The 26354-nt window shown below is 40.7% G+C and overlaps 1 long non-coding RNA gene and 1 pseudogene across 1 annotated transcript; one reads left to right on the top strand and one right to left on the bottom strand.

The window, feature by feature from the left end:
• Positions 1-514: 514 nt before the first annotated feature.
• Positions 515-3116, bottom strand: LOC127424164 (uncharacterized). The gene is made up of 3 exons (XR_007894418.1): positions 3049-3116; positions 2553-2640; positions 515-690 (listed from the first exon to the last, which is right to left on the bottom strand). It is a non-coding gene; the product is annotated as an uncharacterized LOC127424164 (long non-coding RNA).
• Positions 3117-17536: 14420 nt separating this feature from the next.
• LOC127424597 (uncharacterized) lies at positions 17537-25983 on the top strand (annotated as a pseudogene).
• The last annotated feature ends 371 nt before the right edge of the window (positions 25984-26354 follow it).

Raw genomic sequence — 26354 nt, 5'->3', positions numbered from 1 at the left:
AAATATAATTATATATTGTTTTCCTGTAGGGAAACATGGAGAATGTTTGTGTTTAAATGCCAAAACAAAGTAAATGAACTAGCCTAGAGATGTGTGGTCAACATCACTTTCAGCCGAAACTGGAGCAGATGGGTTCAAAGGGGGCTCGAGATCATCTTCCCAGTGCACAAAAGATGAGTGAACAGGAGAGCGCATTATCTCCCTGTTTTCATTACCATCCTCATCTGATGTTATCCAAATCTCTTCTACCAAACTTCTATCCTCATCTGGACTTTCAGGTAAATAAATTTCTCCATCCATGGAGAAATTGTCCTCTCCAGAAGACAAAGAGTCTGATGACTCCTCACTTCTGCACAATTAGACACCATCACACCTATGTATGTCCACTCATGGAAAATGATGCTCTACTGAATACAGCAATATAGAACAAATGCCTATGACACTTCCAGCTCTGTGATAAATGTTACTTTAATTTCTTTGATTTCAAGTAAATGAAGCAATACCTGAGCAGACACCTGAACTTCCTTTGATTTTGGATCCTCTTCCTTCTCAGAATTTTCCTCCTCTTCTTCTTTCTCTTCACTGTCTAACTCCAGAGGCCTGGAAGGTCTGAATTTCACCATGGAGTCTTCACTGGTTTTTTTTGGTTGTGTCCTCCTCTCCATCATTCTCTGGGGCTAGTTGCTGGCTCTTTAAGATGTAAATGTTGACCATATTTCGTCAGTGTGCCAGATCTACAGTGCATCCGGAAAGTATTCACAGCGCTTCACTTTTTCCACATTTTGTTATGTTACAGCCTTATTCCAAAATTGATTCAATTCATTATTTTCCTCAAAATTCTACAAACAATACCCCATAATGACAACGTGAAAGAAGTTTGTTTGAAATCTTTGCAAATTTATAAAAAAATAGATTAAAAAATAAATTAAAAAAAAATCACATGAACATAGGTATTCACAGCCTTTACTCAATACTTTGTTGAAGCACCTTTGGCACCAATTACAGCCTCAAGTCTTTTTGAGTATGATGCTACAAGCTTAGCACACCTATTTTTTATTCTTTGCAGGACCTCTCAAGCTCCATCAGGTTGGATGGGGAGCGTCGGGGCACAGCCATTTTCAGATCTCTCCAGAGATGTTCAATCGGGTTCAAGTCTGGGCTCTGGCTGGGCCACTCAAGGACATTCACAGAGTTGTCCCGGAGCCACTCCTTTGTTATCTTGGCTGTGTGCTTAGGGTCATTGTCCTGTTGGAAGATGAACCTTCGCCCCAGTCTGAGGTCCAGAGCGCTCTGGAGCAGGTTTTCATCAAGGATGTCTCTGTACATTGCTGCATTCAGCTTTCCCTCGATCCTGACTAGTCTCCCAGTTCCTGCCGCTGAAAAACATCCCCACAGCATGATGCTGCCACCACCATGCTTCACTGTAGGGATGGTATTGGCCAGGTGATGAGTGGTGCCTGGTTTCCTCCAGACATGATGCTTGCCATTCAGGCCAAAGAGTTCAATCTTTGTTTCTCATGGTCTGAGAGTCCTTCAGGTGCCTTTTGGCAAACTCCAGGTGGGCTGTCATGTGCCTTTTACTGAGGAGTGGCTTCCATCTGGCCACTCTACCAAACAGGCCTGATTGATGGAGTGCTGCAGAGATGGTTGTTCTTCTGGAAGGTTCTCCTCTCTCCACAGAGAAATGCTGGAGCTCTGTCAGAGTGATCATCGGGTTCTTGGTCACCTTCCTGACTAAGGCCCTTCTCCCCTGATCGCTCAGTTTGGCCAGGCGGCCAGCTCTAGGAAGAGTCCTGGTGGTTCCAAACTTCTTCCATTTATGGATGATGGAGGCCACTGTGCTCACTGGGACCTTCAATGCTGCAGAAATTTTTCTGTACCCTTCCCCAGATCTGTGCCTCGATACAATCCTGTCTCGGAGGTCTACAGACAATTCCTTGGACTTCATGGCTTGGTTTGTGCTCTGGCATGCACTGTTAACTGTGGGACCTTATATAGACAGGTGTGTGCCTTTCCAAATCATGTCCAATCAACTGAATTTACCACAGGTGGACTCCAATCAAGTTGTAAAAACATCTCAAGGATGATCAGTGGAAACAGGATGCACCTGAGCTCAATTTTGAGTGTCATAGCAAAGGCTGTGAATACTTATGTACATGCAATTTTTTTCGTTTTTATTTTTAATAAATTTGCAAAGATTTCAAAAAAACTTCTTTCACATTGTCATTATGGGGTATTGTTTGTAGAATTTTGAGGAAAATAATTGATTTAATCCATTTTGGAATAAGGCTGTAACATAATAAAATGTGGAAAAAGTGAAGCGCTGTGAATACTTTCTGGATGCACTGTAATTAAAACTAATATAAATAACTGAAAAACAGTTGGTAATGACTCAATAGTGTTCTGAAACAAAGGTGAACTCAAATGGTATAACTTCAAAGCAGTGAAGCCAATGGTGCAACTACAGCTTAGTAAAATTATAAACAATTTTAACACACTTAAGGATTAGAATTGTTTCAAAAGTCAACTAAAACAGCAAATGTCAAACTGACCTTCATCATCAGAGTGCTCAGGACCAGGTGAAGAACAGATCCTTTTTATATCAGTGGACCTCTCATCTAATGGATCCTTCCTCTTTAACTGAAGATAAACACAAATCATTATAATTATCATGACACAATCGTATTATAAAATAAAATTAAAACCTTTTTGGCTGGCGTTTCTTTTTTTAGCTAAACAATCCAGACAGTTCTCAAGTTCAAAGTTCTGTGCAAAAATCCATTTGTGACAGATCTCCAGTTCTCTTCTTTAGGAGGAAGCGAGGGCCGGGTAAATGTCCAATGTCAGACTTTATTTTTTATTCACTTTTCACAACAAATGGTTTGCTTTTCAGCACAACAAATAAACACACAGCTCAACTCTGCTGCGTGCATCTCTCTCTCTCTCTCTCTCTCTCTCTCTCTCTCTCTCTCCTTTTATCCCTCTCCAGCTCTCACTGCAACACAAAACAGCTGTTAGAGGTGATTTCCCACAGGTGTCAATCCTTACCGTTCTTCCTCTCCTGGCCTCGCCCTCCACAGATGTTGCTCGGCCACGCCCACATCACCACATACCCCCATCGCCCGACTCAGGCCAGGTAGCCATCACTTAGCTCCTGATACGTCCATCTGCAAAATAAAAGGGAGCGAGAAATCAGGAGAGTGCAATAACAGCCCACCGCAAAGTGCAGCTTTCACCAGCGTGAACACCTGCTGACACAGCTCTGTCCACTGGATCAGATCTGGTGCCCCGTTTTTAGTCAGATCAGTTAGCAGGCTGGTGACAGTTCGAAAAATTAGGCACAAGCCTACGATAGTAGCCAGCCAGCCAGCCCCAGGAACTGTCTCACCTCCTTTTTGGTCTTAGATCTTGGGCATGCTGCAATAGCTGCGGTCTTATCAATTTGGGGCCGTACCTGCCCATGACCCAAGTGGAAGCCCAGATACCGTACTTCCACCTGCCCAATTGCGCACTTCTTTGGGTTTGCCGTGAGTCCCGCCCATCTCAACGATCTCAGGACAGCCCTCAGTTGCTGCAGGTGCCGCTGCCAATTAAGCACCATGCGATCTGAGGATTCTGTCCATGAGCCGCTGAAATATAGCCAGGTACATGAACAAACAGAACAGAAATGTCACAAATTGGTGTAATCTGAACAGTGTGGAAAATACCATCTTTTCATGAGACACGGGAATTAAGGGGATCTGCCAATATCCCTTCGTTAAATCAAATTTAGAATAAAAGCGAGTTGCGCCTAACCGATTGAGCAGTTCATCAATCTGAGGCATTGGGTACACATCAAATTTAGACACCGCATTGATTTTTCTATAATCCAAACAGAACGGACTGCGCCATTGCTCTTTGGAACCAGCACCAACGAGCTGGCCCAGTCACTGTGGGATTCTTCTATTACCCCCATATCTAGCATGGCCTTTTATTCTTCCTGAACCACTTCTTTTTGTGCTCAGGTAATCAGTAGGGATGACTATGTACCACTACCCCTGGGGTTGTTTTGATATGGTGCTCTATCTATAAGATTCGTACGGCTGTGAAGAGGCGAGAACACGTTGGAAAATTCTTCCTGCAACCTGGCAACCTCTGTGACTTGTGATGGTGAGAGGTGGTCTCTGCAAGTAACCGATCGGTGGCTTTTAAGTTCACCTCCAGTCTGAGCTCCTTCCTCTCTGGAACCACCATCGCCAAAGTCAGGGGGACCGCCTCTCTCCACGGTTTTAGGAGATTGAGTTAGTAAATCTGACGTGCTCTGACTCTATCCATTCATTTAACCTCACACTCGACTTCCCCAACTCGTCGTATGACCTCAAAGGGTCCTTGCCACTTGGTAAGTAATTTAGAGCTCGATGTGTGGAGCAATACAAGGACTTTATCTCCCGGTGTAAATAATCGTAACCGAGTACCCCTATTATACATCCAGCTTTGACGTTCTTGAACCTGGAGCAAATTCTCCTGTGTTAATTGCCCCAGTGTGCGGTGTTTTGCTCTCAGGTCAAAAATTTACTGAATTTCATTTTTGCTATTTGAAGGTATCTCCTCCCAGTTTTCCCCTAGGATGTAGAGCATGCTACGTGGTTGATGCCCATACAATAATTCAAATGGGGAGAACCACAGGGGCTTGAGCCACTTGTCCCAATTTCGAGCGTCTTCGTGCACGAACTTACAAATCATATTCTTTAGGGTCTGATTAAATCGTTCGACCAAGCACCGGTGACCTTTGAGCCTGTCCAGTCCCCAACAGTCGTCAACCATTCTGTTGCTCATTCCTGTGGCCAGCACCTGTCAGACACAAGCTGCCAGTCTGTTCAGTGCCCAGCGGCCACCCACTTCCAGTATAACCCCTGTCCAGTGGCCGCTGCCCAGTCTGCTGTCCCCTGTCCAGCAGCTCCACCTGCTTCTCCTGAGAATCTTTCTCCTGCGGCTCCACCCCTCAAGTCTTCCATGGCCCCGCCCCTCAAGTCTTCCATGACTCTACCCCTTGAGTTTTCCATGGCTCTTCCCCTTGAGTTTTCCATGGCTCCGCCCCTTGATTTTCCCATGGCCCTGCCCCTTGAGTCCTCAGCTTCCCTAGCCTTTGCGCCCTATGAGTTCCCAGCTGCCTTGCTCCCTAGTGCCTTGCTCCCCAGTGCCATGCTCCCTGACTCACTTTGTACCTTGTCCTTTAATGACACTCTTCCTGAGCTCCATGTTTTATTGTTGCTTGAGTTCCCAGCTGCCTTGCTCCCTAGTGCCTTGCTCCCTAGTACTTTGCTCCCTATTGCCTCTGAGTCCCCTAGTGCCTTGCTCTCTGAGTCCCCTAGTGCCTTGCTCTCTGAGTCTACTACTACTCTGATCTCCAAACTCTTTGAGTCCCATGTTGCCTTGACCTCTGAGCCCTCTGAGTCCCCAGTTACTCTGAACTCTGAACTCTTAGAGTCCCCAGCTACACTGAATTATGAACTCTTTGAATACCAGGTTTCCTTGACCTCCGAGCCCTCTGATTCCCCAGCTGTTCTCACATCTGAGCTCTCTAATTCCCCTGTTGCCTGGACCCAGCCAGCTTCTAACGGCCATCCGCCGGGTTCCTGTTGGTCATCTGCTGCTCCGCAATGTCCGCCCTGATCTCCTGGCCATCCACCTGGTCTGCCTTGGTCTCCTGGCCGTCTGCCTGGTCTGCCCTGGTCTCCTGGCCATCCACCTGGTCTGCGCTGGTCTTCTGGCCATCCGCCCTGGTCTCCTGGTCCACCATGCTCTCCGGGCCCTCCACCAGCTACACCTTGGTCTCCTGGTCTGCCCTGGTCTCTTGGCCCATATCTGCCTCCGGGCTCTCCGCCCTGGTCTCCTGGTTCATGTTGGTCTCCGGACCCTCCGCCCACTCCGCCTTGGCCAGCTGGTCCATCTTGCCCTCCAGCCGTCTCTCTGGATTCACCCATGGCCTTCAGCTCCTCTCGTTCCCCTCCTTTTCTCTCCTGGACAGCCAGCTCCTTAATCTCCTGCTCCTCCTATGAAGTGTTTTTTGTTTATTATGTATTAAGGAGCTTCAGGAGCCACTCCTTAGACAGGGGGGCTCTGTAAGGATGCCACCATGCATGTTTATTTTTTACTTCGTGTCTTTCATTTGATTATGGGTTTTGTAGTTCTTTTCCTTGTCTTTGTTCATTAGTTCTTGTGTTTGTTACTCCCAGGTGTGTCTTGTTAACCCTATTAGTCCTTGTATATTTAATCCCTGTGTTCCCCTGTGTTCTTTGTCTGTTCTTATCAATTCATGGATGTAGCGGTTTGTTCTGTTCTCATGTTTTTGGTTTCTTGTGTTTATTTTCTGAGTTTATATTAAAAAAGCAGCATTTAGATCCACTTTATCTTGTCTCGTTCCTGCAAACATTACACTTCTCTTATTAATAGAACAGTTGAAAACAGTTGTGCAAATTACATCATATTTTGGTTTCAGAATGGCAAGAACTACTGACTTGAAAGGATCAAACATACTGGATCAAATCAGGACAAAAAGAGAAGCAGACGACCCAGACACACACATCAGAGTCTCTAGTTTGAGAAACAGACAGTTTCAATAACCAGTACATGTCAGTCACCAGTTTCATCACTACATCAGTGAAGACAAAACTCTGGGATGCTGGCCATTTAGGCTAATCTGACACTGGCAAATAATAAGAAAAGTGTAGAATGTGCAAAATAATTTAAAAATTGGATGGTAAATGATTAGAATTCAAAATTATGGATGGGTGGATGGATGATGGATGGAGTCTAAGTTTGAGGTGCTGAGCTGTTGTTAGACAGGTTTGATCGTAAAGTCTGTGAAAAGTGTCCTACAAGCCAATGACATCATTGGGAAGTGCTATAGAAAGCATAGGATGAAACTTCACTTGAATATGTAAATAAACTAAATGCTAGAATGCCTAAGGCATAATTTCTGCAAGTGGAGGTCTCTTGAATGAACAGAAAGTTTGAAGGATACAGCATTTATTTACACAGAAATAGTTTTTTAATATTTTAAATGTATTTACTGTAATTTATGATTAATTTAAACCATCCTTGGTGAATACAAATATAATTTCCTTCAAGAATACAGTGATTCCAAACTTTTGAATGGTAATAAACATAATACTATGTGCTAGCTTCAGTGAACAGTAGAACAACAGACCTGTAAAGCCAAATCCATTCAACTACTTATTACTTTTTTTGCATGTTTTACTTATCTTTCAACTTAAGTACTTAAAGAGGAGTCATCAGTGGAGGGTGGTAACTGGGATCCATAGGTCTCTTCTCCAACAGGGTCAGTGAAAGGTGTGTAGAAAACACTGACAAGCATCTGGAAGTATCGCTTTCTTTTCACACCTATGAAACGTCCCTGAATAACAAATAAGATGTAAATATAATACATTTGTCTATCACAACAGAAATAAAGACAGACATGTATATACAGCATGATACTGTATATGAAAACCTTAATTTAATATTTATTGATAAGCCTAAAAAGATGTTATATTAAAGAAAGAGGAATTAAGTGGAATTACCTTTGGGGTCAAACACCCCATGGATGATGTTTCCCATCACAGAGGTGTTGTGGAGGTTTTGTACTGTGTTGTTTGCTGCCTTTGCAGATTGAAAATGGCCTTTGCTATTCCTAAATGCTTCTTATTTTTCAGATTGCACAAAACAAATCCTGAACCTCTCCAAAGTGTTAACACATTTCAGATAGGAAACTGTCCCTAATGATGTCATTAAGTCTTACGAATGTCAACTCCTTTGGTGCTCCAACATAATTCTCATCAACCTAAACAAACACAAAACAAAGGTTTATTGACATGTAACATGGTTTATTATTTCATTCTAAACCCTTATGCTCTACGTGGGGGTCATTGGATTTTAATTGCTAAAAATTTTCTAAACCTATGAGAACATATTATAAAAAAATAAAATAAAAACACTTGTTTTGAATGTTCTTCATTAAAAATGTTATTGCTTGTTAGGTGTTTCAGAGACCTCAGGTATAAAATATGAACCAATGATGCAGCAAAATTTTAATATGTTAAGATTCTTTGAGGGGTGTACACAATGCAGCAATGCACTATGCCAGTTTATTTGATTTGTTTTATTGTATTTATCATTGAAGAGTTTTTTGGGGGTCGAATGGATCACTATTCTGAAAAATGCATACCTACTTTGTGATACAGTGGAGGGTTAAAGCATTAATAATATCTACCTAACTTGGTTTTGATGAGGTCAGAGGAACAGATGAAAAGAGTTTGAATGGAAAATAGCAAATCAATTTAGAAATTAGGATTATTATTTGTCACATATTGCCACAGTGGATTTATGTAAAGTTAGTACCAAAAAATATGAGGATTACATGTTTAATCTTTATAAATGGCAACTGCCTTTATAAAAAGTTAGGAAATTACATTATACATTGACTTGATGCTGTAACAAGTACTAACCTTGAATATGGGGACTGGGAGATCTGCTTCTTTGAATTGGCAGTGTATGTAGACATAAAAAGATTTAAAGCACAAATTCTCAGATTCAAACTTCTGCTATAAAACCGCTATAAAAACAAAAAAAAATTATAAACATTTATTGAAACATTTCTACAAAGAGATTTCGTTTATGATCATAAAATACACATATGAAAGCTGTACTTGTAAAGAAATTACTGCGCTCCTGAAATAGCATACAAAAAGTATAAAGTATTAGCTAGATTTATTATTATATTTTAGTAGTTATGGTGTTAGGGACTTGGTATGTTGGCAAATTGCTCTTTATAGGACATTGTGTAAATATGATATTTCCTTTAAATATCGAGAAGCTGCTGACAAGAGACTACACTGTGGGCCTTGCCTGTCTCCCAAGAGGAGCTGCTTCGCAACAGGTGGGAGGAACCTGTCGCCAGTAGCGGTTTTCACCACCATGCAAACCATGCTATTGCATTTATAGCATTGCAGATAACAAAATAGTGCTAATAGTGGCAAAAAAGTGCCATTTAAAAAAACAGAGGTTAGAAAAAAAGATTTTTTAAATGCACTGACATTTAAATACATTTTAGGTGTACTTGAGTGTTTAAATACCTAAATGGTTAGTTTTACCAAAAATGAAAATTCTCTCATCATTTACTCACCCATATGCCATCCCAGATGTATTTGACTTTCTTTCATCTACTGAACACAAATAAAGATTTTTAGAAGAATTTTTCATCTCTGTAAGTCCATACAATGCAAGTGAAAGGGTGCCAAAATGTTGAATCTCCAAAATCCACTTAAGGGCAACATAAAAGTACTCCAGACGACTCTGGTGGTTAAATCAATGTCTTCTGAAGCAATATGATATGTGTGGATGAGAAACAGATCAATATTTAAGTCCTTTTTAACTGTAAATTTTCCTTCCTGCTCAGTCATTCTCCACTTCACTTTCACATTCTTCTTCTGTTTTTGGTGATTCACATACTTTGTGCATATCACCCATTATTGTTCAAGGAGAAAACATTATGATAAAATGGCTCATATGGATTACTTTTATGTTCCCTTTATGTGGATTTTAGAGCATTTTGGCACCCATTGTCTTGCATTGTAAGGACCTACAGAGCTGAAATATTCTTTTAAAATTTTTAATTTGTGTTCTGCAGAACAAAGAAAGTCATATACATCTGGAATACCAGGTAGTGATGGGCAGATCGATCCTAAAGTATCAATAATAATCGATCCTCACACAAAAATATTGATACAAAAAATAACAATTTAAACTAAGGACTATAGACTATATTATTATTTGATTACCATGAACATGAACAATAATCATAAGCTTCAAAGTGAAATAAAAAGGATTAGGCTATATTAACAAATACTTGCATGATGGGAACTATTTCTTCTTCCGCTCATCTTAACATGCATAAATGCTGAAAGTCACAAGGCTTGTTCAAACAAGAGAGATCAGTGTCTTGTAGAGGTAATGATAGAAAAACAGCTTCTGGACAGTAGTGTAGTCTAGGGCATACTCAGGCATACACCTTATGCCCACCTATCTTTCTTAGGATTTTGTGTGTGACTACCTAAAATAAGTGATGATATGTATGGCCGCCAGAACAACAACCCGGAACGTTTTCAAACTGCTAACGCGATGAACTGAATTGAATTGAATTGAATTGAATTGAAGTGAACTGTGTATATACAGTATAGTGTATATATACATGTATATTTTTTTCAAGTGTACAAAGATTCTCTCTCAGGGAGAGCAACTGACTGAACTGGCAATACAGACAGTCCGACTAAGCTGATCCACCAATCAGAATGTTCATTTCTGACACGATTGGATATTTTCTAACCTAAATTATTATCCGTTTCAGTAAGGGACGGGACATTTCCAGCGTCTAATGCACAAGGAGTAACCATAATTTGCACTGTAAATGTATTTCCCCACTACACGTATATATACATTTAAATTTAACTACGCAATGAAACTTTGTGAAAATATTGCATGTTCTTGCACCCCTGCTAGTTTTTGATGCAGTTTTTTTTTGCCTTTTACTGGTGACGGTGGTGCCTTATCTCGTGATATCATTTCAATTTATATTTCTAAGCAGGAAAACAATTTCACTATACACAGAAAAGCACATAATAGTACACAAATAAAACAAATAACCATTCATTTTTATGTAGGCTATACGGTAATTCTAGATAATGTGTTAAAGTGAACATTACTACACTTATATTAGGTACAATACTTAGTAGTTTATTGCGTATTATGAAGTTAGAGTAATAATAAAGTTTTAACAATTTTCATTGTAGCCTAATGAAAGCAACATTAATGACACCTATTAATTTAAATACATATTTAACATCAAGTTACCATACCATGGGTCTTAACAGTGTACTCTACACCATGCCAGCAAGATTACCCTGATATACATTTTGTAAATTTATGTGGGACTATAATTACAACAGTCCTTTTTTTAATGGAAAAAATAAATTTCTTACACTTTTTACATATGTACTGGATATAAATGTAAATTAATTTTAGAGATCGGGTGCATGTTTTATATTTATTTTTTGATGGGGATCTTTCATAAATTCACAGTATGCCCACTTCTTCAGACACTACTATACCACTGCTTCTGGAGAAAATTAATGCTAAAATAACAACATATCTAAAGGTGACATTTCTTATTTCTTATAATTGTGTGTAATTGTTGTTAATAAGTAATTTAAAAAAAATAGTTAACCATGGTTTTACTAAAGTAATATTGTAGTAACCATGTTTTTTTTGGGGGTGGGGGGGCTGAAACCTTAGTTTTACTACAGAAATATCGTAGTAGTAACCATGGTTAATTGTGTGGTAACTATGGTTTAACTAAATATGGTTAACTATAGTTACTGTACTGAAACCATGGTTAATTTTTGTAATGGTAAACAAAACAGAAGTCTAATAATTTTCTGTTTAGGCTCACAAATGTAAAAAAATAATTAAAATACTTGAATTATGACTAACAATAATATTTTAAATTACCCATTTTATCCCAAGAAATTGCAAAAAAATCTATTTAATAGAAGTAATGGTATTGGTATCAGTATCGACGATATTGGATTTGAAATTATTGGTATCAGATCAAAAAGAAAGTAAGTGGTATTGCCCATCCCTAATGCCAAGAGGGTGAGTAAATCATGAGAGAATTGAGCCCAACAGCCTGCCAGCAATGACAGAGTCTGAGCTGCAATCTACATGAGATAAGTCGAGAGCAAACAGCTTAGTCATCTTAGTTAATGTTGTTAAAAAGATGAAAACATTTTACAATTTAACTTTCAGTGAGTTTTAAATCTGACCTCTTTATTGTTTGTCTTTTTTCACTGAAACACTGAATGACCAGTAATGTTTCATGTTCAACCACCAGCCAAAAAACTGAAGGGGACAGACATTCAGGTTCCTTTACGACTCAGTACACTTGACATTGCGTTTATTAACGCATATGGGGAGTGCCTTCTTACATGACCTCTCTACAATAATGGCAATGTTCTAATATTGGCTACGGTGTTTGAGCCCCGCCTGTTTTGGCCTGTAAGAGTCACTTACGTGTTTGCGCCTTTTTAAAGATGTCGTTCCGTAAGTGTTCCTTGTGCAGGTGGCACATCCTGCCGTCAGATCAGCATGAGAGCTGCGTTTACTGTCTAGGCATGAGTCTCAAGACAATTCACTCACGAATCGCCCTCGTTCTGAGGGACGATTCAGCCTCACTCGTCCTACCAACATCCTCTTTTGTGATACCCAAGGATTCACACGAGGAGGCATGGCGGGGCTGCGAGGTCGAGCAGGATGAATTTGAAGTGGTCCTCATGCCGTTACATGTCCCACGAGCCCCTCAATCTCCACGAAGTGCATGTTTTTGATACGCTATGTGCGAGACGAGCTCCGGCCCTCTTCTTGTTCAGCGGTTCTGATGCTGGGGATGATAATGACGATGTCATGTCTTTCGCTGCATCAGGCGAGTGGTCAGTGGATGATGCTGCCGCCCCTCCCCCCAGTGAGGGCGAGAAGGTGCACGAGCCACTGACAAGTAGATGCTCCATGTCCTTACAAGGGGGGGTCGAAGAGCTTAACCTTGAGTGGTCTACCCCAGAGGAACCTGAACAGTCTCACCTCGATGAATGGTTCCTGCAGTCCGGATGCCGTCAAGTGGCCATGTTCCGCAAATCTGCCCCATTCTTCCCCGAAGTTCATAACGAACTAAGTCCTGGCGCGCACCCTTCTCAGCACGCTCACGCAGTGACGCCATCTCCTCTAATGTGGATCACGGGAAAGAAAATGGTTATGCCCAACTACCCACTGTGGAGGAGGCGGTAGCGGCACACCTCTGCCCAGCAAGTAACGGCATGGAAATCACACCCCATACATCCTTCCAAGCCATGTCGACAAACATCCGCACAGGCTGGAAAAGCTTACTCAGCGGCAGGACAAGCTGGATCAGCACTCTACGCAATGGCGGTGCTCCAGGTATTTCAAGCCAAGCTCCTCAAGCAAATGGAAAAGCAAGGCTTCAATCCAGAGACATTCAAAGAGCTCCGCACCGCTACAGACTTAGCACTGCATGCCACGAAAGTCACTGCGCAGGCCATCTGCAAGTCCATGGGCAACCTGGCTGTTCTGGATTTACATATATGGCTGACCCTCACAGAAATTAGTGATAGGGAAAAAGCCACTCTTTTGGATTCTCCAGTGTCTCCAGCTGGCCTCTTTGACGGCTCTATGAATACGTTTGCTGAGCATTACATTGTGACTATGAGCAGTCACAGTCTATGAGACACTTTATGCACAAACAGAGTACATCACAGCTGGTTCGCCCTCGCTCTGTTTCGAGACAGCGCCTGACTAAAAGCCCCATACCTGCTGCCTCAGCGCTGGCATCTGCCGCCGCCGTAACATCGGTGGAAGCAGCTGTATCAGGGCCGCCTTGCACCGACAGAACAAACCCCCCACGCAGCAAAAGCGCTCCTGATGGGCACAGCCTTTTGAAGTGGAAAGCAGAGCCCATGGTTCCCTCCGGGTCTGCTCCAAAGAAGGCTTGATTAGAGACACAAAACACTGTTCCCCATCTCCCCACTGCTGTTTGTCAGGAAAGGAATATTGTTGTTCACAGTACTGTTCAAAATCTTGTTTCTGTGTCTTGCACTCAAATAAATGCAATAAAAAATGCAATGAATGCAAAAAAGAATACAGCAAATGCACAAGATGCTCACACATTCTCAATAAAGAGCCCTTTTCCTCTTCAAAGCACACACATTATGTGCAACCACTTCCCTATGGTGAGCAATGCATTATATCATACGGTGAGCAAACCAAATTTCCCTCTGTCCCGTTATGCAGACGCGTGGCGAGCCCTAACGGGTATTTCAGAATGGGTGCAAAAAACGATTGAACATGGTTATATGATACAATTTGCACACCGGCCACCCCCGGCGTTCTGTCTTCCATGGTTTCGTCCGAAGACGTGCCAGTGTTATGAGCCGAAATACACAATCTCCTCGTGAAAAGCACGATAGAGGTTGTGCCAAATTGTCAAGCCCAAAAAGGGTTTTACAGCAGTTATTTTCTTGTCCCAAAGAAAGACGGTGGGCTTCGGCTGATCTGAGACATTTGAATTGCGCACTCACAAAGCGGCCATTTAAAATGATTACTCAGAAACAGATCTTATCGCATGTATGCCCACACGCTTGGTTTGTGTTGATAGATCTGAAGGATGCATACTTTCATATCTAAATTGTACGACATCACAGGATGTTTTTGAGATTTGCGTTCGAGGGAACAGCATATCAATTCAAAGGCCTGCCATTCGGACTGTCTCTGGCTCCTTGCACGTTCACAAAGTGCATCGATGCAGTTCTCGCCCCTCTGAAACTGAGCGCCGTGTGCATCTTGAACTACCTCGATGATTGGCTGTTACTGGCACATTCAGAGGCTCTGTTATGTCAGCTTCAACATCTAAACAGCTTGGGCCTCAATGTGAACTGGGCTCTTCCCCAGCCAACAAATCTCCTTTTTGGGAGTCCGCCTCAACTCCACGAGCGGGTGCACGCACCTCACGAGCGAGCAAATTCATGCCATTCTTCAGTGTCTGTCTCAGTTCAAACTGGGAGAACACTTCTACTGAAGCTGTTTCAAAAAGCATTGGGATTTATCGCGGTAGCATTCCATTAGGTCTCTTACACATGAGTCTTCTTCAATGCTGGCTCAAGTGCCGTGTGCCACGGCATGCTTAGCACCAAGGGCGCATGCACATCCCTATATACCGCCGCGGTATAGCTGCTTTAGCACCCTGGACAGCTCCTGCCTTTTACCAGCGAGGTGTCGCATTGGGGCAGGTTGTCAGGTGGAAAGTGGTGACTACGGATTTTTCTAACACAAGTTGGGTGTGTGATGGATGCCCGACTTTCGGCACCTGGACTGGTGTGAAGAAAGTGTGGCACATCAACCGCCTAGAGCTATTGGCTGTATTCCTACCCTTAAAGGCTTTTCAGTCAGAAATAGTGAACTGTCACGTCCTGGTTCGCTCAGACAACATGACAGTTGTGGCATATATAAACCACCAAGGCGGAATTCATTCACCGCCACTGTTGAGACTGACGCGTAACCTCCTCCTATGGAGCGAGCGTCATCTCCTCTACCTGAGAGTGACATATGTCCCAGGCCGCCTGAATTACGGCACAGACCTATTGTCACGCCAAGGGGTGATACCGGGTCAATGGAGACTTCATCCTTAAACTGCATTGAGGATTTGGGAAATATTCGGCAAAGTAGAAAACAATCCGTTTGCCTCAGTGGGGAATACCCACTGTCCCCTCTGGTACTCGAAGTCCCAAGCCCCGCTGGGAGTGGATGCAATGGCCCACAAATTTTTTTCCCCTGGTGTGCCCGATTCACTCTGTCGAGACACACAAGACACCTCTACGGGCTAAAATGGAATGTGTTCACTGATTGGTGTCTCTCTCACATGGCAAAGACCCAGTAAACTGCCCCATACATGAAATTCTCATAATTCTTCAAGAGCGATTAGATGCAGGACTCACTCCGTCAACGCTCAAAGTGTATGTGGCGACTATATCTGCGTATCACGCACACTATAGGCAAACATGATTTAATCATAAAGTTCCTTAAAGGAGCAAGACAATTAAACCCACCTCAGCCAGCCACAGTCCCGACTTGGTACTTAACATTAGTCCTAAAAGCTCTCGCAGGTCCCCCCCGTTGAGCCTTTGGACTCTGTTGATGTGCGCATGTTCTCCGTTAAGACCACACTACTGCTGGCTCTGGCCTTAATAAAATGGGTCGTTGACCTGCATGCACTATCAATTGACAATTCATGTCTGGAGTTTGGCCCTGGACTTTCAAAAGTCACTGTCAAACCCAGAAAAGGCTATGTGCCTAAGGTCCTAACCACGCCCTTCAGAGCACAGGTGGTTCACCTTCAGGCCTTCTTCCCTCCTCCATTTAATTCAGATGAGGAACAATCATTGCATTTGTTTTGCCCTGTGCGGGCGCTACACGCATACGTTGAGCACACACGCCAGTTCAGACTGTCTGATCAGCTCTTTATATGCTATGGAGGATGCACGAAAGGAATGTCCATCTCAGGAAAGACTTTCTCACTGGATTGTCAATGCAATTGCCCTGGATTATGAGTTATGAATTGGTGTTAAAGCACACTCAACTAGAGGTATGGCCTCCTCATTGGATGGGCGAATGGTGTGTCCTTACAACACCTTCTCAAAACACATTCGCAATGTTTTACAACCTAGACGTAACGAGTGCTTGATATTCATTGACCAAATGTATACTTATGCTCCTCCCTTTAAGGACGAGCTCCCCATCTTTTTACACAACTGCCTGCATTCAGGCCGTTGTAATTTACCATAAGTCACAAGCACTTACATTATAAATAAACTCAATTTCCGACTGGGTTTGTGGAGTTAATTCATATTATATGACTATAGTTCAAATATTCATTCTGAGTGCTCCCCTCCTGGCCCAACACGACGGTCACTCACTGTGGTATACTCATGTCGGTCGCCGTCCCATGAGACAGCAGCATTATGCTTCCTTTCTGGGCGGTTATGTCATGTAGTGCAGCTTGATGGGATTCTGTTCCCTATATGTGTTAATAAACGCAATGTCAAGGTTACGTACGTAACCTCGGTTCTGGCCCAAAAGTTGTTGAATGGGGGCAGTGTTGCCAATTTAGCGAATTTGTCGCTAGATTTGGCGACTTTTTAGACATGACAGCAAAATTATTAATGTGAATGCGACAGAGAGCTAATTTAGCTACTTTAAATAAAATCTGGTGATAATCTAGTGACTTTCTGTTTCAAACACAATATAATTATCTAAAACATAATACTTGAATAAAGGTAACACCATACAACTTCCTTCTGTTTCTATAGGTTATAGAAACTGTCAGTATGCAGCTAATGGCCTAGATCCTGCCTATCCCCCAACTCCCTGCTGTTCCTAAAGGTTATAGTGACTGTCATTTAGTATTTTGATGCATAGACTTTACCTACCCCCTCCCCCTACCTCCGAGTTCAACAAATCAAAGCTAGTTATCTTAACGATTGACAATATACGTAACAGCTCGTGCCGTGCAGAAATGTTCATGACATCCCCTGAAGAAATCAACCAAATTGAGATTCAGTGGCATAACATACATCACATCCAGAGGGAACATGTGGATAACACTGAGAAATTCTGGTGTGAAGTAGAATCCTACAGAAATGCTACAGGTGACTAATCATTCAAATAATTTTGTAATCTGGCACTGACCCTCCTTACTCTGCCACACAGCAACGCAAGTGCAGCGCGTGTTCAGTTTTTAATGTAGTTAAAACTAAATTAAGAAATCGTCTGTCGCTCCTAAATGTGAACAATTTTGCACATCCGATACGGACTTCAAACTGCAGGCAAGAAATGCTACCAGTACTCCCTGCCTTCCAGCATGCTCAGAATAATTGGCACAATGGAATCCTACTCCTCAGAAAGCAAGCAGGCAAATCCTGAAGAAGAAGAGCCCCCAAGGATGTCATCCAGGCTCTACTGTAAGGTAAGATGATGTTATATTTTACATATTTAAAAAATGTATGCTGTGTGATGCCCTGCGTTTTGTAGAGGGATATATAATTTTATTCTTAGTTATTTTGGTGTTTTGAAGTTGTTTCCAGCACTCAGGTGCTGTGTGGATTGTTACACCATCTATTGTTGATGTGGTGTATTAGGGTTGTAATTAAGTGCTCAACACCTGTCTATTTCACCCAATAGGAATCGGCAACACTGAGTGGGGGTGTCGCTGTCCTTTTCTGCATATGGCTGCCCCCTTCGGCATATCGCAGCGCCGTTTTGTGGCCCGTTCTGCATAACGCGGCGGCCCATTTCAGCTTATCGCGGCCCATTCGGCCCCGTTTCGCGGCCGGCCCATCGGGAAAAGTCCCGGTTCCAGATGGCCAGTCCGCAACTGTGCCCACCTATCTTTCAAATGATTTTGCGTATGCCCACATAAAACGAGTTTTGATACGAATGACCGCCAGCACAGCGAGGAGGCTTTTGACCCATAACTTTTAATAATACTGTGGTGATGCCGCAGCACGACTGATTATTATTATTATTATTTTTAATAAGTGTTCAGAGATTCTCTCTAAACCCGCGCAAACCAGCGGGAGGCGGGACCGCAACAGAAGCTGTTTCAATAAGGGGCGGGACATTTCTTGCCTCTACAGTGATAGGCTGATGCGCCTGCAGCGCTTACGTCATCATAATTTGCGCTGTATACTTCGCTGCTAAAAGTGAAAATATTAATGCATTTAAATATAATGTATATTATAATATAAGCTAAAATGTTAACGTGAATATTACTACAGTCGTTACCTATAGCCTACTATGCATAAGGTAATGTATGTATTAGTTTATTAATTAGAGTAAGTATAAAGCCTGTTTTACTGTTAATAAAATGAACAGTTAATCAAACCTATTAATTTAAACAGATATTTGATGTTTCATATCAAGCTTTAGTAGTGTAGGCCTACTGTACACCATGCCAGCATGTCTTACCCTGACATACATTTTGCAAGTTCAAATGAGACTACGGTTACAACGGACCATAAATTGTTATTATTTATTTAGTAATGAAAAATATAATTTTCTTACACCTTAAATATACCAATCACCCACAACATTAAAACCACCTGCCTAATATTGTGTAGGTCCCCCTCATGCCGCCAAAACAGCGCCAACCCGCATCTCAGAATAGCATCCTGTTATGATATTCTTCTCACCACAATTGTACAGGTGTGCGTTTCCCAAAACTATCGCTGGCCAACCGTCGCAAGTTTCATCATTACCAACATAGTTAAACGATTCGATGTTTCCCGAAACCGTAGTTCCAGCGAACATTCGCAAACAGTGTCGCAAATGTGTAGTTGGAACTACAGCTCTCTACCTGTGGTATCGTTCCTTGTTAGTTTATGGTGTCGAGATGTCATTGCTTTCGCTGCAGCTGGGGTGTTGTCTATTCAGACTTATCACCCCTATGCCCTATTGCTTTCAAAGACTTCACCATCCACTGTGAGAGCTCTGGAAGCAGGAGCGTAGCTACATGGTGGCCATAGGTGGCCAGTGCCACCCGTGATTGAAGCTTGGCCACCCCTCTGGCCACCCCTGTTGTGCAAAGCACTTTTGACAACACTGACAGACAGGTGACTTTTTTTCGCCGCACTATGACCCAAACAGTCTGTGCTATTCAGGCTGAACAGCTGCAAACCGCCCACACAGCACAAACCTCTGTGTGTAGAGGTGTGACGTCATACAACGATCGTTGCAGTGTATTTGATCAAAATCCCGCCAAATGTATTGTGGTCACGGATCCAAAAATAATGTGTGAATCAAAATAATACACTTGAATCAAAAAATAATATGCGCAGATAAAAAAATAAAAAGTGCAAAAATAAAAAAGCACAGATCAAAATAATAAGCACAGATCAAAAAATAACAAGCATGAATCAAAAATATATAAACACATTTAAAATATGCTGCAAAAAAACAACAAAAATTAAAGTCATCAGAATTGCAAACAAATTAATGTTTTCCTTGGTTATATTACTGTTTTTTGTGCTCTCTGACAGTTTTTTCTTTTGTACGCTTACGCTGTATTTTTCTTTGCTTTTGTTTCCAAGATCTGCACTTGATTTTCCAAAACTTGTGAGTAGATCTTCATGTATATCAGGGGGTGTTTTGCGTCCCCATTTGTCCACTAGTTCTTGATCGACAGCTCCTCCTCTAGCCAGTCATTCGAAGAGGGGAGGTGATGTCACTCCAATGCAACTCCAACGGCTGCTGCTCAATATTCTATTATTTGTGGTTGATAGATACGCTGCTTTTGTCTGTTTTGAGTATTTTCTGCCAGCTCTAGGAAACAATGTGTTGTCCACGTAGGCCATTATCATAGTCCGTTAACAGATGTATAGAGTCAGCTGAATTTAGTTAGCAGAGTCATTAGGCATTATTTAAGACTCCCTTGTTTGTAGGTTATTGGCTGCATATCTAAAAAAAAAAAAAATGGTGTGGATGTTTAATGCATGTTTTTACTTGCTGTACTCGTGAGTTCAGAACACAACTTGATCCACTTTTCCACTAAATAAAATCCAGATCCCGATACCAATGCCTATTACAATACTGATGAATATAGAAATTCTTACATATAACTGGACATTTAAATTTTTTTTTTTTATTATTATATGAATAATCTAAAAGGTGTGCATTATTTCTGACACCTATGCGCACTCTGGAGTTGGTTGTATGACTAAGTAATTTGCTTCAAATGTTACTGAAGTTGTATACTCTATTTTATGGAAATGTTTGTAAATGTTTTGGATTTGTATGCTCCAGTGTTGCTGTATCTTTAGAGACGTCCCAAAATTTGCGACTATTTGTTAATCAAAAACATCCAACGTCAAGCCAACTTTATTGCATTATTTATTGACGTGGGGATGCTTGGTCACTGGTTTCTGATTTCACTGCAGTATAGTGGAAAAAGAAACTACATGTAGCTGTGCCAACGATGCCAACATAGGATCAGTACATAACAGCACATTCAGCAACATGGAAAAGCGGATCAAGTTGGGTTCTGAACTCGCGACTACATTGGTACAGCAAGTAAACCAACCCAGCCTTGTTTTCTTGGGTATGCAGCCAATAATTTTTTTCCTTCTTTTGTATGGCATTGGAAATAAATGAATAACTTTAAATTGTGTACATTTGTGATCTATAAATTCTGTAGAATTTACAGAATTTCTATCTGTCGAATTTGCTTTTGTTGCAGCATGGCACAGTCAGTAGTGAATTTTTTTGGCCACCTCAATAAAATCACTGGGTCTTACCTGGCCACCCCTGAAAAAAAGTTCTGGCTACGCCTCTGTTTGGAAGGCTTAAAGTTGTGGTGTTCAAATATCATGCAATTTACTTTTTAAGTTATTTTTTATCGGAAATTCTGTTTGAAATGATCTTCCTGTCACAGTTGTTCTCCCTTCGAAGTGCCCTACGAAGGCATTATTTATGCCATTTGGTATGCAGGATTGGCTTCGTTTTCGTGTAGAAAGAGTGAGTTATTTTATCATTTACAAGCGAATATCTGTTACAACATTCCCAAAGAGAAATTTCACATATGGCTATATGTGTAAAACACAATATGTGTGCTAATGGTTTTCACTGATATAAAAAGTTATCTGTACAGTACTGTACATATATTCAACATATCTGTAGTACTTTGAGTATAGTGTAAGAAAAGCACTATGTAAGTGTAAAATTAATTAATTCACATTTCAAAATATTACACTTTCATATATGTAAAAAATATATTTCCCAAATCACAGTATAATTTTATATAGCCAGTATGCCCAAATAAGTGAACAATAATTGTAGAAATATGTGCATGGCCATATATCTGATTTCTGTATGAGATTTTTATTGTGTCATGTTCACAGAAGTAGAATATAATAGAATATGGAATATTCTCAATAGGCTTTGTTATAGAAAACAAATATACAGTATGCTTCTTGTTTGCAGCTGTCATGTATCCTTCTGACCCACCTACCAATTTCACTCAACCCTCTCACTCTCCTGAGTACTGATCACCCACACTTGCCTCCAATTATTGCGTCAATCAACCCCTCTATATAAACCTCACTCCCTTTCCATTCTGTGTCTGGTCTCAACTTTGTGTACAGACTTACTTACTTGTATTGCCAGTGTTAAATACCATCATGATTCCGCGCCTTTCTAGTGGCTCTTCTACTCCAAATGTTTCCACTCCAGTGTCCATCTCCTCAATGCAAGCTTTGTTGTTGCAAACCCTCCACCTCAAGGAAAATCACCATCTCTATCAGCATTAGTCTTCATGTAAACTATCACCACTGCAACCCAGTACTGTCATGTCATCACTTACCTGCAGTCTTTTTGTGTCAATAAATACCTGCTTGGGTTCAAACATCATCCTTGAGTCTGAGTATGTGTTATAGCAGTAGTCTTTCAATTAATATTTGCAGGGGGGGAAAAATATAGACCAAGGTAGGCAATTACACAAAATGTTTATTAACATAAGTTATGTCAGTCAGATGAAATAATAACTGTATTTAAAATAATAATTTGTTGTATTCTGAATTAAACGTTCTGACTTCTGCTTCTGTACGCATTTTGCCTTGATGATCATTATCGGCAGCATCATCTTTGTCAGCACTAGCATGAACCCCCTTTTCCTCCTCAGGAAGTTGAACATGTTCCCTGACTGCAGTGTTGTTGAGAATTGCAGTAACCACTACAACAGCACAGGTTTTGGAGTGGTTCAGCTTCAGGACGCCACTGGACTTGCTGATGCAGCGAAAACGTTGTTTCCACACTCATAGCCCTCTCTGCTATAGAGTGTCTCCTTCCATGGGCCTGATTGAACTTTTCCTCTGGCACCAACAATCATGCCACGGTCCAAATCACTTTTTAATTATTAAAGTTCTATCATAAAAAATGCTGATGTTTCTTAAATGTTCAGTTGATATGCTTTCTCTCAAATGATATCATATATTCTTAAAAACATAAAATTAAAAAAAATAAAAATAAATAATAATAAAAAAATCTTTAAAAGTGTTGTATTGTGAAGAGAGGCTGATGAGAACACCCTGTCTACACCGGGCGTTTCCGTTAATACGATGCAACGGCTTGAGGCTGTCTAAACTGGACACATCAGCACGAACTTTCTAAACATTTAATTTGTGTTGTTGGCAGTAATAGCGCCAGCGAGTGCAGTGCAAAAATGGAACAGGACACCCATTTACTGATAGCACAATGTAATATGCCGCAATGGACACTTCCGGCGTAGAGAGCAACATTGATTATAATGGATTGTATTGCTTTTGACTCAACGTGCCACTCGCGTCCAGTGTAGACAGGGTATTAGAATGTCCCCCTCAGTTTTCAGATCATTCCTATGCCCCTGCTAATTTGAGAATAATTTGTGCAAAATTAAAATATTTGAAACACATGAAATAACCTTATAACCTTTATAGATACTGAAATAACCCTTGTGTCAACTTCCCTGTGTGACAATGAGCCCCAGTATTTCCTGTTTATTATACTCTACGCTATTTAATATTTACATATTATACACAGGAAATCATTCTGTTGAGTTTTTGTGATTAAACCAAATTATCTTATTACATGTCACATAATCTATTGTTTTGAACTGCCAATTTTACAGTACATTAACTGCCAAGTTAAAGGGATAGTTCACCCAAAAATGTAAAATGCTCTCATCATTTATCACCCACATGCCATCCCAGATGTGTATGACTTTCTTTCTTCTACAGAACTTAAATATAGATTTTTTAAAAGAATATCTGGTGACCAAATCTTTAAAGCTCTAAAAAGCAGATAAAGGCAGCATGAAAGCAATCATTAAGACTCCAGTTTTTAATCCATATCTTTTGAAACGATCTAATTGGTTTTGGGTGAGAACAGACCAGAATGCAACTCTTTTCACTTCACATCTTGCTATTGCAGTCTTTAGGCACAATCATGATTTCAAGTTCAATTACACTTCCTAGTGCTTGACGCATGCACAGAGCGTTATATGGCACTAGGAAGTATAATTGAGCTTGAAATCGTGATTCACAAGTAGACTGTTGATGTCAAGATTTATAGTGAAAAAGGTATATTTTGGTCTGTTCTAATCCAAAACCGATTAGATTGTTTCAGAAGTCATGGATTGCCAACTGGAGTTTTATGGATTACTTTTATGCTGCCTTTATCTGCTTTTCGGAGCTTTTTTGGCTCCAAATCCATGTCTTCAGAACCGATATGATAGGTTTGGGTGAGAAACAGATCAATATTCAAGTCCTTTTTCTACCGCGGACGGAAGCAGTACAACGAGCTGAGGGCCAGTCGACGGCGTACCCGGGGCCGGCAAGGCCGTCTCTCTCTCCTCTCTCTCTCTCCTCTCTCTGATTTCTCCTCTCTTTCTCTGTTCTCCCCCTCTCCCTCTCCTCTCCCGCGTCCTGTTCCCACTCCCAGGCCATCCTGGCACATCAAGGATAAGGACTGAAAAGTGTGATTAAAGTGTGTTACGTGTTTGTTAAGCTGGTCCCAGCTTCCTCCTTTTCCAAAAAAATGTTACAATGTCCAATTTCACTTGCACTTCCACATTCTTCTTCTTTTGTTTTTGGTGATTCACATGCTTCACTCATATTGCCAACTACTGGGCATGTAGGAGAATTTATAGTAAAAAAAAAAAAAAAAAAAAGATTTAAAGATTGACCTGTTTCTCACCCATACCTATCATATTGCTTCTGAAGATATAGATTAAACCACTGGAGTCTTATAAATTACTTTTATGCTGTCTTTGTGTTTTTTTTTATTTTTGTTTTTGTTTTTTTTAGCTTTAAAGTTTTGGTCACAATTCACTTGCATTGCATGGACGTCCAGAGCTGAAATATTATTTTTTGTGTTCAGCAGAAGAAAGAAAATCATACACATCTGGGATGGCATGAGGGTGAGTAAATGATGAGAGAATTTTAATTTTTGGGTGAACTATTCCTTTAATGTATTATGAAATGTGGAAACACATGCTGTATGTGCCTTGTTAACCCTTTGTATTAGAAGGCATCTTTATGACACCATATTTCTATTGTTATTTGAAATATTATATTTGCTACTATTTCCCACAGGCTCTCACTTTCTGACAGCTTTTGCAACATATATAATCAGACAGACACCATCTCCTGAGTTCAGTGCTGTAGTGATGCTGTACGATCTGCAAGTGATGTACTATGACTCCATCACACAGCAAGCTGCCCATCGAAATTTCACAAATGGAAAAGTTGCCTTACTGATATTTTTATATTTATATATACTGTATCACCTACAACAAAATTACCATGGTAACAACACTGCTGTATATTTAATCTCCTTCAAACAATGTCTGAAGTTTTTGTAAGCCTTTTATTGTAGTAGCAATAATTGTAGTTTTGGTATTATGGTGGAAACTATGGCTAACCAGTCTTTTTTTAATTGTATTTTGCCCTTTTGAAGGTTTACATATCCATCAGAGACTTGCTGGATGTGAATTGTTGAACAACGATAAGCCAGGTGTAACATGGGATGCTTAAAATTCACAAAATAAAGAGGAGTTCAGCTTTGATGTGGAACAAAACAAATTTCTAGATTAAATTACCACGGATAATATGAGACCAGATACAATAGCTTCATATGAAGTTTTTGTATACAAATGTTTATCATCCTGTTAGCATTAAAATTTGCAGAGTTACCTATACATGAAAAAGAACAATGTAACGAGAAAAGGTGAGCAAATCAGCATGTTTCACTTCACTTTGATTAATACTTGAACAAAAAATGACCACAATGCTGACAGAACATAACTAATGCTTGTGTATTGTTATTACTAATATGCATAATTATTCATTTAAAAGGTACACTTTTATCCAAATTTACAGTACATTTTACTACAGGGACAATCCCATTGCAGAAACTTGGAGTTAAAAGAATAGTTCACTCAAAATACAAAATACTGGTGGCAAAAAGAGGCCAAAAGTCAAATGGTCTGGAACTGTAAGACTGTGCTTTGTTTCTATTATCATTTTCTGTAGTAAAACCCAGAGTCAGACTCTTGAAGAAGACATTTAAGGAGTCCAAATCACCTGCCTGGCAACTGGTTTTTACCCCTGTCACATTAATCTGACCCTGTTCAGAGACGATCAACTTGCAGATGATGATCAGATCACAGGAGGAGAGGTTATCTCTAATGAAGACAAAACTTACCGGATAAGGTAATCAGTGATCAGTGCAGAGGTGCTACATAAAGGACATAACCACAGCTGTGCAATGAACCACCTCAGCCTGGACAACAAACTTTAAGTTAAGTTTGGTAAAGAAATCCTAAAAACAATCAAACAAAACAGCCTTTAGGGCCTCTTAACACTTTGAACACATAAATGTTTCTGCAAATGGTAATTTCCTCTAAACCTAAACCTAAACTTTTTCCACACTATATGCAAATATAATGCCATTGACTTCCATGAGGATGCTAATGCCAGGCATTGACATTTTACTACACTAGATGTGGCTCATAAAAACTAAAAAGAGGAGGCTAAAATCGCTTCAACACTTGCATTACAAAAGGCGACAGGTGTTATGTGCTGCATTTTCTTTGTCTGACGTACCGTTATTCCAGATAACTGATAGGCCTGAAAAACCAATTGCATTTACATTTGTCTAAGTCACAGGAA

This window comes from Myxocyprinus asiaticus, chromosome 33, assembly GCF_019703515.2.
Source record: "Myxocyprinus asiaticus isolate MX2 ecotype Aquarium Trade chromosome 33, UBuf_Myxa_2, whole genome shotgun sequence".
Classification (NCBI taxonomy): domain Eukaryota; kingdom Metazoa; phylum Chordata; class Actinopteri; order Cypriniformes; family Catostomidae; genus Myxocyprinus; species Myxocyprinus asiaticus.
The sequence above is the reverse complement of the archived record's forward strand: the minus strand, read 5'-3'. Positions and strand labels throughout refer to the sequence as shown.